At 36.3% G+C, this 9,973-nt stretch overlaps 1 protein-coding gene across 1 annotated transcript in view; it reads left to right on the forward strand.

Annotated features, from left to right (window-relative positions):
* HECW2 (HECT, C2 and WW domain containing E3 ubiquitin protein ligase 2) overlaps positions 1-9,973 on the forward strand; it is a 328,392-nt gene that overhangs the window by 33,962 nt on the left and 284,457 nt on the right. The gene's annotated exons all lie outside the window — the stretch shown is intronic.

The raw sequence follows: 9,973 nt of genomic DNA on the forward strand, positions 1-9,973 counted from the left end.
AAAATAAGGTAGGAGGCATCACATTCCCTGATCTGAAATCCAACTACACAGCCATAATAAGACACCTTAGAACAGGTACAGGGACAGGCATACAGATCAATGGACTAGAATCAAGACTCCAGAAATAAACCTATGGTCAGCTTCTCTTTGACAAAGAGATGAAATGAGTTAAGTGGGGAAATGAAAACCTCTTTAACAAATGGTGCTGGCATAATTGGAAAAACATCTATAGAAAACTAAAACAAGATGCAAACCTCAGACCATATACACAAAATCCAAATCAAGGTGGACCTAGGCATAAAACCAAAGACCATAATATTCATCAGAGAAAAACTAGGAACAACTCTAGAATCTCTAGACTTCCAAGAATAAAAGCCTACAACTAGGAGAAGATAAAATAGATTAATGGAACCTTCTAAAAAGCAAACCTCTATCCATATAAAAAACCTTATCAAATAAGGGAAAAAGGAAGCCCGTAGACTAGGGGAAAATATTTGACAATGTCATATCTGAGAAAGGACTCATATCTAAAATGTATAAATACTTCAGCACCTCAACAAGAAAAAGGTAAACAACCCAATCACAAAATGAGCACAGAATATGAATAGACACTTCACCGAAGAAATTTAGATGGCCAAGAAACACATTAAAAATGTTCAAAATACCTAGCTATCAGAGAGCAAATGAAAACAACAGTGAGAAATAATCTGACCCCAGCAATAATAGCAAAGTTCATCAGAGCAGCAAACAACAAATAATTATGAAGATGTGGAGATATTGGAACTTTGCTTCTCTGCTGGTGAGAATGTAAAATGGTACAATCATCATGGAAGGCAGTCTGGTGCTGTCTCATAAGATTGAAAATAGACACACCATTTGACCCAGCTATCCCATTACTGGGAATATACCCTAAAGAAACCAGAGCTGTGAGGCACAAAGATAGATAAACACATGTGTTTATAGCAACATTATTCACAAAAGCGAAGAGATGGAAGCAGCCTAGATGCCTGTCTACAAATGAATACACAGAAAAAACTGTGGTACATTCATTCATACAGTGGAATATTATGCAGCACTGTACAACATGGATGAGTCTGGAAGACAAGCTGAGTGAAATATTTCAGTCACAAGAGCAAATACTGCACAGGACCACTGTTACACAAATAGGATGAACACAGGGGAGAGGAGAGCAGAGAAAGAATGGATAGACAATGAACACTCCACTGGAATAGGGGAAGGGAGGGACTATCTGAAGGGGAGGAGTGATTGGACATGTGGATATGGTGATTGACAATCTGGAACAAGACATACATTACAAAGTGAATTGGGGATGCGAGGGAAGAAAATACATAACTATGAATGAATGAAAACTCTTACTTCCTGGAAACTTTCACTAAAGTCACTTTTTTATATAAAAAATAAATACTCTAGATGAGGAACTCTAGAGTAGAAGGTCTGACAATATAAAGACATGGGTTTTTTGCATCTGTTTTATGTATTTGATGGTGAAAGTGAAGGAGAGAAGTAGATATATGGTACAATTTACCAGGTTTCTTGGCATTGTTGAATCCTATTCAAGGTTCTTTATCTTGACTAAAGTTACACCAAGTAGTAGTATCCTTGTGTTGTTTTGTTTGTTTTATTTTTTTTTTCTACTAACAGATTCATCCTAGAGAGGATTAAGCCAGGCTGCTCCTTGGAGGCAAGGATTCTGGGGCTTCGTCTGACATACTTTGGACATGTTGCAAGGAGAGACAGGTCTTTGGAGAGGGACATCATGCTGGGTAGAATAGAGGGACAGCGCAGGAGGGGAAGACCCTCTATGAGGTGGATTGATTCAGTGACTGGGGTAATAGGGATGGGTGTGTCAGAGGCAATGCGGTTGGCACAGGACAGAGCAGGGTTTAGGGCTGTTGTACATAGGGTTGCTATGAGTCGCAAACGACTCGACGGCACATAACAACAACAACAAGAACAACAACAACAACTAACTGTCCTCCAACTCTGGTTTTAGTAAATAACTGGACTTAATCAATGTTGGATTTTACCAGAGACATGTTAAGGGAATAAGTGAGATAGCATTAAAGGTATTGCCAAGAGAGTGATTATAAAGATCCTTAAGGATCCTTAAGCAGGATAGAGAGACATTTGAAACCCTGGGGCAACTGATAAAGAGAATGTGGATTAGAGATTTAGGGTAGAAGAATTTCTAGCATTGAATACAGAGGAATGCCCAGAAGCAGCAGGCATCTTCCAGAATGATAAAATGAACATCACAGGGTATCCAGTTCCTTTGGACTTTAAGTTCTTTTCATAATTTCTTCTACAATAAAACCTACTTATTATATCCTCAATTCATTAACATTTGCTTATAGGAGACATTTTATGCTATGCTTTTCTGATTGTCGGGAGAGGCTTATAAACTTTTGAGAAGAGGTCATTTAATTCCATTAAAATATCTAGGGGGAAAAAAGTCTGTTTTTCTGTAATCTTAGCAGATGTGACACCAGCAAATGGGAGTCATTAAGGAGAATTCTGAGTAAGTAAACCAGTGTTCAGGAGGAGAGTCAGAGAGAAAATGACTGTATGAGCTCTTCAAGTTCACTTCTACATACTTTGGGACTCAATGAGTCTTCAGCTTCAGTGCTGTTTCCTCACTTGCCTGCATTGATTTTATTTTTTTTAATCAAGTTTATATAATAACTAATATAGATAGTGTAAGTAGATGCAAACATTTCAGATTTATGAAAGGTGGATTAATGTGTGGTTTTAAATAGATTTCTCCCTAGAATTTCCTTGCATTTCATAAAAAATCCATCATGACATAGCCAGTAGTATAAGAAACTATTATCTGCTACTAAAAACAAGCATTGCTTAATGTGTTGGTTTGGGGTAAATTTGAGGCGTAAACCATGTTAATGTGACATATAAAAAACCTGCTGCAAATAGTGATGATTAAAGCTGCAGTAGGTCAGCATGCTTGATAGGCAGTCTGTGAGAAAACAAGAAAATGTGGATTGTAATCTGGCTGTATATTAAACTGGGAGATAGGCATATTCTTATTTTCGCAAATTTTCCACAAAACTGATGCCTTATTCCATATTGTCATCCTCCTTCCTTGTGTATTTACTTTAATTGAATGGTCTTGGAGTAATGGCTCTCTTATCTCCCTGCAGGGAATGGTTTCCCCCCACCCCCAGAATGTTTTGGTTCATTTCCTTGAGAACTTTTAAGATACACATTTTTTTTCTTCCTAACTGACAAAAGATAGCTATAAAACTTGAGGGAAGTGACTCAGTCTCTTAAAAGAAATCATGCGAGTAGCTCAGGACTTTGTAATCAAATTATATTTTGCAGAAATGAGCTGTGTCTTTTAAAAGGCTACTTTAAAACGATAGCATTTTTAAGATCTCAAGGTATGCCTGCTGAATCTCTTTTAGATAATGAAATGAACTTTTGGTGGTTGGAGACTGGCTTTTTTCACAAGTCTTTAAGTAGTCTATTGTGTGTATGTAAAAACCAGAAATATTTAATGACAATTTGCTTTATTAGTATGATCATAATCCTTTATATGCCATTTATAAACACTTTCTTGACTGCAGCCATACAGCAACTGTCAAAGCATCAAAGCACCACTTGGTCAGACACCATTTAGGCTACCTTCTATTAGTTCTTCCTTTGCCAATGACTCTGTCCCTCTCAGCTACTTAAGGAGGACCATGGAATAAAAAACTCTAATGGAGGGATGGATATTCACTTGTCAATTATTTTGTATTTTATTTGGTTTATCAACTTAAATATACCTCAGAAAAATCCATTTGGTTTTGAAAATTAATTTTTGGTAATAGAGCTTTTCCTTGCTCTCAGAAATTTTCTTTATTTCAGGGCTATTGTCACAACACAAAGACACACTAGTAATTTGTATTAACCAAGAAAACAAACAACAACAACAAAACACCCCAAAATAATAAAAATAGGAAACTGATTGCTGTCACGTCTATTTTTATTCATTGCAACCTCATGTGTTACAGTGTAAAACACTTTTTTCTCCCTTTAATGACAATCAATCCTTAAGCAGACTTCTAGGCTCTTGAGTGTGTTGGAACTAGCAATATTGAGGTTAATGGTGGCATACTTTTAGTATGATCAAAGGACTTTAACTAGTTATTATTTACTATGTTGCATCAATCATGGGGTTGGGGGGATAGTTTTAAAATCAGTTACAGAGAAACCAAAGGTAAAAATATATGAATGATTAAATCATGTCTTTGGAGGCTGAATAATCAAAGAAAAAATAGTCAAAGAAGTGCACAGTGTGGTTATATACACTGTGGTGCTGTAAATATTTGCCATATTTATAGATAAAATTCACTTAGGTTCTTATTTTGCATAATAGTCTCAAAGTACCTTTTTGACTGATGATAATATTTTTTTAAATTGTAGCATACCTAAAAACAAAGCCTGCTACATGAAGTTTCTTTTAAGAGCTAAGTGCTCTGTGATTATTTTATTTCAGAGATAATGGTTGCTATGTATACTTTCCTTTAGCAATTTAAATTTATTATGGCAAGTTTCTCTGCTTGCGATCCCTGACGGCTTCTGGTACTTTTTCTGTTTGATGATTGAATAGACAGTAGCGCTCCCATGCTTCACTGATTTCACTTCTCAGAGAGGTTTGGTTTTCTGTTGGAACTGATGTAGCAAGTATTACCGTTCATAAAGCATTTTCTCTTAGATTTCATTTGGAAGTTTATGAAATGTTCATATTTGACTTTAAAATACCTGTCAATAGTGAAAGACATGTTCTCGCTTGACCTGCTGTTTTGAAATATTTTGTAAGATGGTAATCTGATCCACATTTTTAAAGGTTAGTATTCAAAGAACATTTTAATTTAATAATTTCTACAAGTGTAATATGATTTTTATAATAAAATTGTGCACTTAACCATCAAAAGTAAAACATATTAATGATGGAACTATTCACACACACAGAACGTAAAAATGTATCTAGTTAGATACACTCGTCTACAAATTGCTTTTGTTTTAACTTATATGAAATATACCTTGGATATTCATTTATTTAAACATTCATTGTCACTAATATCTTTAAGATTTGCAACAGTTGGGACCTGGAAGGCAGACTTTTTTGTTTAACAGTCTTTTGAAATCTGGGAGCCTCTTGTTTGGAGCATTGGGGCCTAGAAAATGGGCCTTTTTGATTAACAGTCATTTGGGGACAACAACAACAGTATCTTTAAAATATTTTTTCATGTGGTTATACCATAATTTATTTTTAGCATTATTTTCTTGATGGTCATTTATATTGTACCAAAATTTGGTTTTTCACATAGTGCTGTATTGAGCATTCTTGAACTTAAATTTTTGAACGTTTTACTATATCTAAAAAAATAATTTCTAGTTATTGAAATTATGCTGAGAAAGGTAGAGGTTTATAAGAAGGAGAAGAATACCTTTAATAAGATGGATTGACACAGTGACTGTAACAGTGGACTCCAGCTTATTAACGATGATAAGGATGGTACGGGATAGGGTAAGGTTCTAGCTGTTGTTTCTAGGATCACTATTATCATAGTCGTCTGGCACGCACCTAGCAACAGTCGTCAGATTACTTAGTCACAGGGTGTGCACATTTAATTTGAAAGATGCTACCAAATATTCTTTCAGAGCCATGGTATTAGTCTACTTGTTGTTAGGTGTCATCAAATTGAGTCTGACCCATACCATCCTTATGAATAACAGACGTGAATCCTACCCTATCCTATGCCATCTTCATAATCTCTGACACACTAAAGCTCATTGGAACAGTCACTATGTCAGTCCATCTGGTTGAGAGTCTCCTACTTCCCCAACCCTCCACCTTTCCAAGCATGATGTCCCTCTCCAAGAAATAGCCTCTCCTAGCAATATGCTCTAAGAGTATGAAACAGTGAATTATCATCTTTGCCTCCAAGAAATATTCTGGTTTCACTTTCCCTAAAACATATTTGTTTGTTCATTGGTAGTCCATTGAGTATTCAGTATTCTTCTCCAGCACCAAAGCTCAAAGACATCAATTCTTCTTCTGTCATCCTTATTCATTGGCCAGCTCTCAGATGCATAGCAAGTGATCACAAAGACTATGGACTAAATTGTTCTACTAGGGTGCTTTATTAAACATGAAAGGAAAGTTGTTATTGTTAGGTGCTGTTGAGTATCAACCATAGCAGCCCTCTGAACAACATACCTGAATGCTCAAAGTAGAAATTGCTGAACTGAGAATAAGCACTAATCTCTGAATGATTATGGTATAAGATGACATTGTATAGTCGTTCTACTAGGGCCCTTTATTAAACATGAAAGGAAAGTTATTGTTGGTAGGTGCTGTTGAGTATCAACCATAGCAACCCTCTGAACAACATATCCGAACTCTGAAAGTAGAAATTGCTAAACTGAGAATAAGCGCTAATCTCCGAATGATTAGGGTATAAGATGACACTATATAATCGTTCTACTAGGGCCCTTTATTGAATATGAAAGGAAAGTTGTTATTGTTAGGTGCTGTTGAGTATCAACCATAGCAACCCTGTGAACAACATACCTGAATGCTCAAAGTAGAAATTGCTAAACTGAGAATAAGCGCTAATCTCTGAATGATTAGGGTATAAGATGACATTGTATAACTTTTTAGGTTTTGTGGAAATAAAACTTTGTATTCTAAGTAGAAACAAGTTGAACATTGAGATGGAAATGTCAAGCATAGCATTGCTTGTTTTGTGAGAAAACAGTAGTAACTCAGAAGGAGGACAAGAGTGGCTGTTACAGTTTGGAGGTGGAAGAGAGGAGATGAGTGGAGAGCATCCTTGTAGGAAGATGAGATCTGAAAAAAAAAAAGGTATTTACTAAGAGTTCTGTGGTTTTTGAGTAAACCAACAATAACTGGGACTCAGTCCAGGAAGGTCTTTGTGCTAAGACAATGCAGATCTTTAGGCTGTGCTGTAGAAGTAGAATCACAAAGTTTCCTGTGCATATGTGGTTTATAAAAATAACCTCTTTGAAAGCACGGTTTTCAGTTTTAAGTAAACCATGCTTCTGAACTATTTCTAGACTATCCTGTTTCAGTCCACAGGGCATGATTTGAATACAATACACAAGCTTATCTTTTCACTCAAGAGGAAGCTGTTGCATCTTTCCCCAGAGGTATGCAGGCATTAGTCATATAGCCTGCTTGTCCCTCCCTTCGGCAGAGGAACTCTTTCCTGTCTGTCTTGCTTCCTTGCTGATGTATATAACAGGAGCGCTGCAAGCTCTCAGCAGTGTTGGCAGTTATTATTAGGCTTTTCCTTTTGGAAGGGCCTCAAGAATCCTATGGTGAAGGCCACAAAGATCCCAAATGCTATTCTTGATATCAATAGAAAACATTGACAATTTCAGGTTTTCCCCTTACATTTCAGAATATGCTTTCTGGAAAATTGTCAAGAAAAGTAACCAGTTAATTTTCCTAGGAGACAAAATCTTATACTTCCATATTAGAGCACATTTTATTTTAGAGGGAACATAGTTATTGTAGAAATCTGGTGTTTCTGATTGAATTGTTGTGCACCTGTGATGTACCGTGAGTTTACTTAAAACCCACAGGGCACTTCTGTGCTAGAAAATGAGACCAACAGCATCTATTACCACTGTTTTCTTGCTTACTATTTTTCGGTACACAAATTAGTAAAAGACTATTAAATGATTTCTTCAAAGATTCCTATGTATGTTTGGTTTTGTTGTTTTTTTAAAAAAATTTATTTACTGAGTCTGTATGTTTAATTATTAGGAGGCTGTGTGGCTCACATGTGGGAGAAGCACAGCCTGAATCAAGGAGCTCTAGAATAACAAAGCCTTTCTGTAATAGTCATTTAGAGATTAAGCTTGAATTTAGGGTCAATACATTCTCATTAACTGAAACAAAGCTATACAGTTATATTGGATTGTATGCAAACAGTGGTTGGGAAGCCATGCTTCTATGTCTATTTATTAACTTAGTTCTCTTTAGGGTTATTAAACTACTGTAACTGTAATAGGGTGCTCTGGTGACCTAGTGGCAAGAAGCTGTGCTGCAATCCCAAAGGCTGGTGGTTTGCTCCACAGGAAAAGGATGGGCAGTCTCCTCCTGTGCCTCTGAAAACCCACTAGGGGGTCAACTATGGGTCAGTTCCAACTCTATGGTGCACAACAACAACATCTGTATAATGCCATGAGGCTTTTACATAGCAAAGGATGCATAGCTAGCTACAGATGCATCACAACAGATTATAAGTGTAAAGTGGTTTGGATAGTGGTTTTCGACAGAATTTTATTGATTTCATGGACTTTCATAGAGGTTTCATACAGATCTTGGTTACAGTTTTTAAAAAATGGAAAGGTTTGATTAGTTAGAAAAGAAGAAATTGTAAAGGTTTTTTATTAAGTCTAGATGACTCCTTTCCAATTATAGGTGATATAAATGGTACCCTTTGGAGTTTTAAGACTTTGTGGCATCTGGGTGGTTGATAAATCAAGACGGTGTCAACAGTTTGACATTTGTAGATGCCCAAAGAAGTAGATGCCAAGGCACAAAATAGAGGTTTATTGATTAGATGGGAACCAAATTAGAGCTGATGACAAAATTATAACATCGTCCATCTCTAACACTTTTGAGGCTTAATTCTAATGTTATTTCTGTGTAGAAACAAAGAAATAAAGACTGTTTAGTTTAGTACAGGTTTAAGATTTTAGGATTGAGTGTATCAGAACTCCAAAGGATTTGTTAATTGACAATGAAATAAATAAAAAAATTATGTCATGAATTTAGTAGATGGAGAAAAAAGTGAAGCATATTCTGGCTGATATATTAGAAAAAGCTGGAAGAATATAAAGCTTGGCGATCCTAATTAGGCAGAAGAAAAAGCATGTAGGATAAAAATTTTACATACACAGACACAGCGCTGGTGGTATACTATATAGTGTATGTAATGTGCTGCTAGCCAAATGGCCAGTGGCTCGAATTTACTAGCTACTAGAGAAGAAGAAAGATGGTAAATCTCCTACTATTTACAGCTTCTGAAACCCAATGTAGAATTGCTATGAGTTAGACTTGACTCCAGAGAAGTAGGTTTGGGGTATGTATTTGTATTTAAATAAGAAATACACAGACACACACACACACACACACACACACACACACACACTCAATGTAAATATGTACATATGCATGCATATGTTTAATGTATATGTTCACACATGACTATACATTATGTGTGTATATACATATATTTGTGATGTTGTTTTTCTTATGTGCCATTAACTATCACTGATGGCAATGCTATAAACAACAGATCTGAATCTTTCTCTATCCTACATCATCATCATGATGTCTGATAGACTCCAACCCATTCTTACAGTCACTGTGTCAATCAATCTTGTTGAAGGTCTTCCTCTCTTTCTCTAACCTTCTACCTTTCCCACCATGATATCTTTTTTCTAAGGACTAGTCTCTCCTAGCAATCTGCCTAAACTATGTACAAATGAAGATTTGCCACCCTTGCCTCTAAGGAGCATTCTGGTTGCAGTCTCTTCAAGACCTACCTATTTGTTCTTTTGGCAGCCCATGGACTATTCAGTACTCTTCTCTAGCACCACAACTCAAAGGCATAGCTTATTCTAGCATCCTTATTTATTGACCATCTTTCAGGTACATAGAACCAGTTGAAAATACCTTAGATCAAGTGCACATTAGTCTTTTAATTGGCATTGTTGTTCTTGAGCACTTTGGAGAGATCCTTGACACCAGATTTCCTCAATGCAACACTTCTTTTTTTTTTAATTGGGAAAAACATATTGGGGGTACAAGGAGGTGAGGGTTGGGGGCAGAAGGGTGAGGATGGGCAGGGATGCAGTTGCAGAGCTGCACAGTTTGGTCGGTGAGGGGAGCAGGTGAAAGAAATGATGA

Source organism: Elephantulus edwardii, unplaced genomic scaffold (genome assembly GCF_000299155.1).
Source record: "Elephantulus edwardii isolate Elephantulus edwardi_28Jun2011 unplaced genomic scaffold, EleEdw1.0 scaffold00001, whole genome shotgun sequence".
Classification (NCBI taxonomy): Eukaryota; Metazoa; Chordata; class Mammalia; order Macroscelidea; family Macroscelididae; genus Elephantulus; species Elephantulus edwardii.